Here is a 10989-nt window from a genome sequence, read left to right as displayed (position 1 = left end):
ACCCCATCTCCCAGGGACCTGGGACCCAACAGGGAGGAGGGTCAGCCCGGGTCTCCCCTCCCGCCCGCAGGCTCCCACTCCCTGAGGATTTTCTCCACCGCGATGTCCCGGCCCCTCGGGGGCCCCGCTTCATCTCGGTGGGCTACGTGGACGACACGCAGTTCCTGCGGTTCGACAGCGACTCCCCGGGCCAGAGGGCGGAGCCGCGGGCGCCCTGGGTGGAAAAGGTGGCGCGGAAGGATCAGGACGAGGAGACTCGAATCCAAAGAAAAAACACACAGACCTTCCGAAAGGGCCTGGACACCCTGCGCGGCCTCTACAACCAGAGCGAGGCCGGTGAGCGACGCGGGCCCGGGGCCAGGTCACCGCCCGTCTCTTCGGACGGGGGGCGGGGGCGCCGCCCGCAGCCTCGGGGCCGAGGTCTCTCTCCAGACCACTGGGCTTGCCCGCCCTCGGCTAGGGAGAGCCCGCGGGCCTGAAGCCCGTGAAGTTTCATTCATAGTTTAGTTTTATGCCGGGGTGGGCGGGGTGATCCCGGGCTGACCATGGGGCGGGCCTCAGGGTCTCACACCATCCAGAACTTGTGGAGCTGCGAAGTGGGAGCGGACAGGCGCTTCCTCCGCGGGTACAGTCGGTTCGCCTACGACGGCGCCGATTACCTGGCCCTCAACGAGGACCTGCGCTCCTGGACCGCTGCGGACCAGAAGGCCCAGATCACCCAGCGCGAGTGGGAGGCCAGCGGTTTGACCGAGCGCTTCAAGAACCAGCTGGAGGGCAGGTGCCTGCAGTGGCTGCTCAGATTCCTGGAGATGGGGAAGGAGGTGCTGCAGCGCACGGGTGAGAGGGGCCAGGAGCTCTCCAGATCTCCCCCAGGCTGTCATCCCACAGGGAGTAGGGAATAATGGCCAGAAAACCGCCCCCTTCTGGTCCGAGAGGGAGGAGTCCTCTGGGGTGTCCTGTTCTGTACTAGTGAGACTCCCCCAGAGGCCATGCCTTTCCTGAAGGGCAGATAAGGAATCCAGTCTCTCCTCAGATGGACAGGAGACCATCCCTGAAAGCATCTTTCCCAAGATCTTTTGGACCCCGCAGCCATCTTGAAACAATTTTGAATCTGAGGCATTCATCCTCCACCCACATCAGAGCAGAAGTCTATGTTCTCCTCCTAAGAGCTCTGCATTGTCCCAACAAGAGTTCTCACCGTGGTTCTAAAACTTTCAGCGGATAAGCATTTATCCCAGATTCCCCAGACAAGGCTGGTGTGTGGGTTTTGTGCTTCCTTTTTCCAAACCAGTTGTCCTGTCCGTGCTGAGGATAATCACATGAGTCTGCTTCAGTGTCCACAGAGGAAACACAAAGTGTGAATTTTCCAAATCTTTCCCTCAGATCCCCCTAAAACACAGCTAACTCACCACCCCACCTCTGAAAATGAGGTCACCCTGAGGTGCTGGGCACTGAGCTTCTACCCTGCAGACATCACCCTGACCTGGCAGCGAGATGGGGAGGACCTGACCCAAGACACAGAGGTGGTGGAGACCAGGCCTGGGGGTGATGGAACCTTCCAGAAGTGGGCAGCTCTGGTGGTGTCTTCTGGAGAGGAGCAGAGATACACATGCCATGTGCATCATGAGGGGCTGCTAGAGCCCCGAGTCCTGAGATGGGGTAAGGAGGGGGGATGTGGCACTCAGCGTTTGCTCAGGGACATCAGGAGCCCTTCTGGAGACCTTCAGAGTGTCAGGATGAGGCCTGGGGCTCAGGGTCTCACCTTCCTTTCCCTTCCAGGGCCACCTCCTCAGCCCACAGTACCCACCAGGATCATCATTGCTGGCCTGGTTCTCCTTGGAGCTGTGCTCACTGGAGCTGCAGTGGCTGCAGCTATGATGTGGAGGAAGAAGCGCTCAGGTATGGAAGGGGGAGGTCTTGTCCACTGGGGGCTTTCAGGCCACAGATAGAACTTGCCCTACCTGGTTAATGGAAAGTATCATCCACACATAAGTATTGCCAGTCTGGAGCTGATTGCTCACACTCTTTTGTAAAACACTTATGAAAATGAATCATAAATTGTTCACCTGATGATTCTGATGATGGGGCCCTGATTCCAGCTAATGTCAGAAGGGAAGGTCCCTACTGAGAAAAGATTCCAGGAGTCTGTTGGTCCTGTCCCCCCTCACCTCCTCTCTTCATATTTCTTGGTCCTTCCCTGGATCTTCAGGCACAGTTCTGAAAATTTCCCTGTGGTCCAAGACTAGGGGATTTCTTTAGAACTTCATGGGCTGACTCCTCCCTGGTGTCCCATGATATTTCTTCCCACAGGAGGACAAGAAGGAAGCTACACTCAGGCTGCAAGTAAATGTGGATCAGGGGTTTGGTCCCTGAGCCCCTTGAGACAGTGTAGATGGAGCCCATGGGGAGTCACTGGCATCAATTCCTTCTGTGGTCCCACCTCTCTATGGTTCTGACCAGGTTCCGTTTTGTTCTCCCCCCACATCAATAGTGCCCAGGCCTCTGATATATCTCTCAGCCCCTAAAGGCGAGACCCTGGAGGCCTGCGGTGGGAGGGACTGGGGCAGAGAGGATGGGACCAGGTTATGGGGAAGCTGTGAGGGGGACATTCTGAGGATGTGGTGGACTATCAAGAAGGTCATTTATTTGATTCATGGTTATTCTCTTTCACAGTGTGAGACAGCTGCCTGTGGGGACTGACTGATGCAGGATTTCTCCTTGTTTCCACTGTGTGACTTCAAGTTCCATTGTTTTCTCTTGCTGCAAAGACCATCTGCATGTGTCTGTGTTCCAATTAGCATAATGCCCATCAGGCCCCCTCCCCATACTGACCTTTCTAATCTGGATGGTTTTACTCTTCCAGCAGAGGTGGGGGAGAGCTGACTGTATCCCTGTCTTTACTTTGCATTTTTCTAAGGAATAATATGTGCTCCCTTGTTGAAAATAATAATCAAGATATAAAATTATTTTTTCTATTTTTGTCATGGGGGTTGCTGGGTTAATAAAAATATTCCTAAAATTTGGAAGGAGGCATATGGGAGACCTGAAGACCTTCTATAATCTCTTGTTTGCTGTGCTGAGTCTGTGCAGGTGGCGGCAGGAGAGACTGTGAGGGGCACAAGGGGATGGGGTCTGTGTCCAGTCAGTCGTCAGTGCATTCTGGGCTTTGATGTGGTCACTCCTAGGCTGATCATCACTTTGCTCCTGTCCTCATTCTTCAGTAGCACTTGTCCACTGGGACCTGTGATCGTAGGGACTCATGCATCACCTGAGTCCAGGATGTGGGTGGAGGGCTTCCTCTGGCTAGGTTAGCCTAGACTCAGGGCATAGTGTGGTCCATAGTCCTCATACTCTATGTGTTTCTTTGGCTCAGTTGCTTTTTGACTGTTCTTTTCCATGTTCATAGATCATATCTAATGTCCTCTGGGTGTCCCTGTCTCTGACAACAGCAGGTGGCACCTGTCATTGTCCCCACAAGACCCAGGGCAAGACCCTACATACTGGAATCTGTAGAGATGATTTTCAAAAACATCAAGTTTTTCACTTCCTGTAGGAGTGTTTTCTGGATTATTGTTTTCATCTTTTCCACATCTTTTTTAAAGAACCAATTATGGGATCTGTGGGGAGAAGGATCAGGAAGATAAGGGCTTAATTTGAGAGCCTTTGCAGTATCTCCTAAAGACACCTTTATATCCTGTAGAGGGAGGGAGATAAGAGTTGAATGGCAGCCAAACACATGACTGTGGGGTCACAGAACTCCAGGGCTGTTGGACACTCAACAAGGCACACCTGTTATGTGGAAGTCGGTGTCCTGGGGAAGAGAGCCTGATACTCTTTCCAGAGTTATCCCAGGGGATATGGGGATTTGTGGATTAATAAGAAATAGGGCATTGGTCTTGTTCCCATTTCTGATACAGAACCCCTAAAACTCTTGGGATTTCCTAAGTGATAAGAGCACTAAGAACATCTTTTGTTTTAATATTTGGCTTTTGACCCTGGTTCCTGACACAGGGCTCCTGAACCCCCTGTGGTTTCCTGAGGTGTAGGGGCTTCTTTTGTTCTAATGAGGTGAGTCTGGATGGGTTCTCTGATGGCTCCTGCAGGAGGGCTGTAAAGATTAGTAGAAGTGCTGGATGTTCAGCACTGCTCCCTCCCTTCCCCACACTCTCTTGAGAAGGGAGAAGCTCTGAACACAGGATTAATGATCCATCACGCCCATGTGACAAAGCCTCCATGGAAAATCCAGTTGCATTGGGTTCAGAGAACTTCCAGTCCAGTAAGCACATCCACCTATCAGATCAGGTACCACAGCCCCACGGGGATAGAGGCCATTTGCTCTAGACCCCTCTATGCTTCACCCCATGTAGCTCTTCATTTGGCTGTAATTTTTATCATGCTCTTTTATAAACTGGTAAACATAAATGTTTCCCTGAGTTCTTTGAGCAACTCCAGAAATTTGACCCAAGTTGAGGAGGGTTTGGTTTATTGGTCAGGAGCACAGGTACAATCCAAACTTGTATTTGGCACTTGAAGTGAGGAGCTGTCTCCTGGGACTGAGACCCTAAACTGTTGGATCTGGAATTAACTCCATTAGGTAGTGTCAGGATTGAGTTAATTCTGGACACCAATTGGCGTCTCAGGGAACTGCTTGCTGTGGGAAAAATCCCACATGTTTGGTTGCCAGAAGTGTCAGAGTGAAGTGTTCTGGGTAATAGACACAGAGACGGAGAGCTGAGTAACTTTACCAATACACGTCTTTTTGAACCCTCTGGGTCTGCAGGAGCTCATCCTTTTCTCGTAATAGTTAGCTCTTATGCTGGGAGATGCTGCAGGAATCTCCCCACTGTGGTACAAACACAACTCAGGAGCTTATAAAAATTAGTCAGTACAAACCTGTTGGAACATGAATAGCACACCTGGGATTGAAAATTGAGGGTGCTTGATCAAGGGGCCAGAATGTCAGAATGGCTAAGGAATCATTGATTGGACAGGAGCACTATCACAGGACATGGGCCTATCATGGGCCACAAGGCCTGGGCCAATTCCACCACTGGGACCCATGTAGAATGGAAAAAATGAGCCAAAACTCTTGACAAGCAGACATGACTTAGCTGCCCTGGCTGATGGCAGAGGGCAGGACAAAGATGGTGAAAAAAAATATGTATTACCTGAGGCCAGAAGAGCACCAGAGAACTACGTTCCACAAGAGGACTCAGAGGACACACCTGTCACCAGGACCCCAGGTGACCAGGACCCCGAGTGACCTGCCTTAACCTTTGGGGTGTTTTCCTTTCCCGGCCAGGGATGATGGTGGGAAATGTGGTCCCACAGTGGGCTCATCCACATCCATGGGGAGGAAGCGACCCTGAGGAGACAGAGGCCAAGGGCCTAACTTGGCAAATACCATTAGCCACATGACCAGAGCAACCCAGGGCGGCAGCCGGAGGAGCTGTGGCCCTGGAGAAGGCTGTGGAGAAGGTAACAGGGCTGCTCTCCTCGCCCTTCCCCGTAGGGTGAAGATGTTCTTGCTGCCCAGTTAATTGTGTCCCTGGACTTTAATTAGACGAGTCCCGAACAACAAATACAGAGTACGGATCTCATTTACTTGAAAAGGATAAATGTATTGAGAATTACCAGAAAATCATGCAAACCAAATAAATATTCATAATGTAATACTTTTGACTGAGATAATTACTCAAGACAATGATGAAATTCTTAAACAACTTCTGCAGGAATGCTGGGCTTCCTCATGTATATATATAGGAAAAATTCATTCAGCAGAAACACTTAAAACATCCCTGGAACCAAACAAGCCATCTATTACCATCTATTCACAATACCCACTAAAGACAGAAGCCAGAAAGGCAAACCTCTGTTACAATTTTATTTGGGAAAGGGACTCCTTATGCCCAGTATGTCTTAAAAAAAAAAAAAAAGAAAAGAAAGAAAGAAAAGAAAAAACCAGGGCTTCCCCTGGTGGTGCAGTGGTTGAGCGCTGGGCTGGGAAGCTCGGCGCTGGTTCCATCCCTGGCCTCCAGCGAGGGTCTCACATGGCGCGCAGACCTCTCCTGCCGTGCCCGCTGCTCCCCTCAGCAGTGTATTTCATCAAGTCTGCCTGTTCTGTTTCCCGCTCTTCCTATGGTGAATTCTCTCACCCTCCCGCGCTTCTGACTGCACCCAGTGCTTGTATAAATAAAAAAATCTTTAAAAAAATTTTTTAAAAAAGAAAAAACCAAATGGGAAAGGATGGAGAATGTGTAAGGCTAAGGACAGTGACTGCCGTGGACACGCCACCCCACCCTTGTTTCCTAATGCACTTGCATCACTGTCTTTTACTCCAGCTGGAGACATCACCCATTTTTTAGTAGTCTACCTGTTGAGTGCTTACTTTAGCACACCTCCCTCTCCCAGCCCCCACTCCCTGAGGATTTTCCACACCTCGAGGTCCCAGCCCCGGCCTCGGGGAGCCCAGCTTCATCGCCGTGGGCTACATGAACAACACGCAGTTCCGGGGTTCGACAGCGACTCCCTGGGCCAGAGGATGGAGCCGCGGGCGCCCTGGGTGGGGCAGGTGGGGCAGGAGGACCTGGACGAGGAGACTCAGAACCAAAGGGACAACGCACAGTGGTTCCAAGCGCTCCTGGAGGACCTGCGCGGCCGCTACAACCAGAGCGAGGACTGGGAGAGAAGTGAACCCGGGGCCAAGTCACCACCCTCACCCCCACGCACCGGCGGGGTCGCCCGGAGTCTCGGGTCCGAGGGCGATCTCGACACTACTGGACTGGCCCGACCCTAGGCCTACGAAGAGCCCGCGGGACCTACCTGTGAAGTTCCCTTCAGTTTAGGTTTATTCGGGGCGGGAGTTCGGGGTGCAGGCGGGGTGATCACCAGCTGACAATGGGGCGGGGCGCAGGGTCTCTCACCCTCCAGAACAAGCATGGCTGTGACGTGGGGTCAGACCGGCGCCTCCTCGGCTATGGCGCCGATTACCTGGCCCTGAGCGAGGACCTGCGCTGCTGGACCACCGCGGACTCTGCCGCTCAGATCACCCGGATCGAGTGAGAGGCGGCCGGGAAGGCTTAGAGCTTCAGGAACTTCTTGGAGGGCAGGTGCGTGGAGGGGCTGCGCAGAGACCTGGAGAACGGGAAGGAGGTGCAGCAGCGCACTGATGAGAGGGGCCAGGAGCTCTCCAGATCTCCCCCAGGCTGTCATCCCACAGGGAATATGGACTAATGGTGAGAAAACCGCCCCCTTCTGGTCCGAGAGGGAGGAGTCCTCTGGGGTGTCCTGTTCTGTACTAGTGAGACTCCCCCAGAGGCCATGCCTTTCCTGAAGGGCAGTTAAGGAATCCAGTCTCTCCTCAGATGGACAGGAGACCATCCCTGAAAGCACCTTTCCCAGGATCTTTTTGACCCCGCAGCCATCTTGAAACCCTCAATTTCTCTCTCAAGGTCTTGCTTTTCGTCTGAGAACAATTTTGGATCTGAATCTGAGTCATTCACCCTCCGCTTACATCAGGAGAGAAGTCTGTGTTCTCTTCCTCAGAGAACTGCATTCTCCCATCAAGGGTTCTCATTCTGATTCTAAAACTTTCAGTAGATAATCAATTATCCCAGATCCCCAGACAAGACTGGTTTCTGGTGTTGTGCTTCCTTTTTCCAAACCACTTATCCTGCTCATTATGAGAATGGTCATATGAGGCTGCTTCAGTGTCCATGGAGGAAACACAAAGTGTGAATTTTCTGAATCTGCCCCTCAGATCCTCCCAAAACACAGGTAACCCACTATCCCGTCTCTGAACATGAGGTCACCCTGAGGTGCTGGGCCCTGGGCTTCTACCCTGCGGACATCACCCTGACCTGGCAGCGAGATGGGGAGGACCTGACCCAGGACACAGAGCTGGTGGAGACCAGGCCCAGGGGGAATGGAACCTTCCAGAAGTGGGCGGCTGTGGTGATGCCTTCTGGAGAGGAGCAAAGATACACGTGCCACATGCAGCATGAGAGGCTGCTGGAGCCCCGAGTCCTGAGATGGGGTGAGGAGGGGGGCGTGGGCACTGAGCTTCTGCTCACGGGAATCAGGAGCCCTTCTGGAGACCTTCAGGGGGTAAAGATGAGGCCTGGGTAACAGGGTCTCACCTTCCCTTCCCTTCCCTTCCAGTGCCCCCTCCTTAGTCCATCATCCCCACCGCAGGCATCATTGCTGGCCTGGTTCTCCTTTTAGCTGTGCTCACTGGAGCTGCGGTGGCTGCAGCTGTGATATAAAGGAAGAAGCACTCAGGTAGGGAAGGGAGTGGGGGATCTTGTCAACTGGAGGCTTTCATGTCCCAGGGAGAACTTGCCCTACCTGGTTAATGGGAAGTACCATCCACGCATAAGTATTGCCAGTCTGGTGCTGATTGCTCACACTCTTTTATAAAGCACTTATGAAAATGAATCACAAATCATTTACCTTGATAATTCTGGTGATGGGGGCCTGATCCCAGCAAATATTCAAAGGGAAGTTCCCGGCTGAGGACAGACTCCAGGGGGCTGTTGGTCCAGTCCCCCCTTATCTCCTCTCTTCTTATTTCTTGGTCCTGCCCTGGGTCTTCAGGTACAGTTCTGGAAACTTCCCTGTGGTCCAGGACTAGGGGATTACTTTAAGATTTCATGGGCTGACTCCTCCCTGTTTCCCATATTTCTTCCCACAGGAGGACAAGGAGGAAGCTACACTCAGGCTGCTGGTAAGTGTGGATCAGGGGTTTGGTCCCTGAGCCCTTGGGGACAGTGTAGATGGAGCCCATGGGGGAGTCACCCTCATCAGTCCCTCCTGTGGTCTCATCTCTGTGGCTCTGACCAGGTTCTGTTTTGTTCTCCCCCAGGCTGTGTCTGTCAGCCCCTAAAGGTGAGAGACCTTGGGGTCTTGTCTTGCAGTTTGTAAGCCTGCTGGTAAGGACCCACCACCAGGTTGTTTCCACCTCCTGCCCCAATTTTGCTTAGCTTCATACCTAATGCTGACTTTATTTCACTTATAGGTAGTTCTGATTTATAAAGATCTCCTGAGAAATATCAAGCTGGATATTCTGTGACCTCCTTAGTGTCCACTCTCAAAATTGCTCCTTGCCTGAGGTTCAGTGGTCACATTGTCTGGAGCCTGCCTCTTTTCAAAAGGAAAAAGAGCAAACATGTACGCAAGCAGTAGATGTACATTTATAGTGCTGTGTGATCTGGGAATGCTTTGTAAGCAGAGAGGATTTTAGAACTCTGCCAGACTGCCTACCAAAAGTGGAAAACAAGTGACTACTTTATTAGGGCCCTTACTGCTTCCTAAAGAATTGGCAATAAGGCCTCCCTGGTGGCCTATGGATTAAGACTCAGTGCTATCATCATTGAGACAGCCCACCGTGATGTCCTGTTTTCAGCCCCTGCAGCACAGAGACCTCTCCTGTCTCAAGCCCTGTTCACCAGAGCAGTGTATTTCAGTAGATCCATCTGTTCTGCTTGCAACTGTGCCTCCAGTGAATCCTCTAATCCCCCTCCCCCCCAATTCTGGCCTATACCCCAGTTCTTCAATGCATAAATAAATAACTAAAATCTTTAAAAATAAGAATTGGGGACTCCTCAATGGCGCAGCGGGTTGAGTGCAGCGCTGTGAAGCTGTCTGCAGCCTCTGCAGTGCCGGTTCGATTCCCAGCCAACCAGGGAGATACCCACATGGCGCAGCAGACCTCTACTCTCTCACCTACTGCTCTCCTCAGCAGTGTATTTCAGTAAGTCTGTCTGTTATGCTCCCCACTCTGTCTCTGGTGAATTCTCTCACCCTCACATGTCTCTGGCCTATACCCCAGTTCTTGTATAAAAATAAATAAATCTTTAAAAAAAATTTTAATTAAAAAAAGAAGAATTGGCAATAATTAAAACACAGGGGCACTGCAAGGCAGTCACCTTAAAAGCAAATCACCTTAAAAGTTGGGGAAGACCCAGAAAGGAAAAAAAAAAATACCAGATGGTCTCACTCATAGCAGGAATTTAGAAAATAAGGGACCAGGAAAAAGACTAATTATAATAAAGAAAAAATCAAAATCAACAAGCAATTATAAACCAAAGACACCCTATGGGACGTGGGGGGAGGAGAGGAGGGATTAGGGTCAAAATAAGGGGGGGGCAAAACTGTATGGGGAATATAACCAAAATGAAAATGCATACATTGTGCAAAAATGAAAAATGATGTTAAGAATTATACAAAATAAAATATAATTTTAAAAAAGTTAGAGAAGACCAAAACAGCTAAGGAAGCATCTTAACACAAGCAACAATGACCTCATTCAATGTATTGTCTCTCTCATGTTAACTGGAGACTTTAATTTTCACAACACAGCTACTGAAAAGGAGAAATACAAGTTGCCCAGAAAAGGGGAATTTTTCATTGTCACAGGAAACCATGGATCAGACTAAACCCACACTCAACACTTCCCTTAAGATCACAGCTTCCTTTTTTTTTGTTTAAAGATTTATTTATTCATGCTGTAGGGCCAGTATGGCCACTGAGCAGGTTATCTTTGATCCGGCAGACCTGGAGGTAAAGGAGAGTCCTGGAGCCCTCGGTGGCCTTCTCAGGCTTTTATTGAGCTGTTACATATAGAGCAGGCAGCAAGCAGAGGTATCTGGGGGCCAGGAGGCAAGTCTTCACTCTGAGTTTCTCTGGCTTTCTCTTCTCCCCTTCTTTTTCCTGCTTCTGCTCCTCTTGGTGACTATCTCTATACTCCTCCTATGGCCCACAGAAGTAAATAAGACCGCTGACAACAATGTAACAAGTACAAGTGCCCCATAAGGCAGGGCAATCCTAATGGTGGGAGGGCAGAAAAGCCTCAAAAACCATTTACCCTACACATGCATACAAGAACCCGGGTACAGGCCAGATTTGCAGGATGGTGAGAGGATTCACCAGAGACAGAGTGGGGAGCAGAACAGGCAGACTGACGAAGTACGCCGCTGAGGGGAGCAGCAG

The 10989-nt window shown here is 50.9% G+C and overlaps 1 pseudogene; it reads left to right on the top strand.

Moving 5' to 3' along the window:
- The first annotated feature begins 72 nt into the window (after positions 1-72).
- Positions 73-10989, top strand: part of LOC119252142 (patr class I histocompatibility antigen, A-126 alpha chain-like) — a 30002-nt pseudogene continuing 19085 nt past the window's right edge.

Source organism: Talpa occidentalis, unplaced genomic scaffold (assembly GCF_014898055.3).
Source record: "Talpa occidentalis isolate TD23 unplaced genomic scaffold, MPIMG_talOcc4v2.1 talOcc4.2, whole genome shotgun sequence".
In the NCBI taxonomy this organism is placed as follows: Eukaryota; Metazoa; Chordata; class Mammalia; order Eulipotyphla; family Talpidae; genus Talpa; species Talpa occidentalis.
Note: the sequence above shows the minus strand (reverse complement) of the source record. Positions and strands in the feature narration are given on the sequence as shown.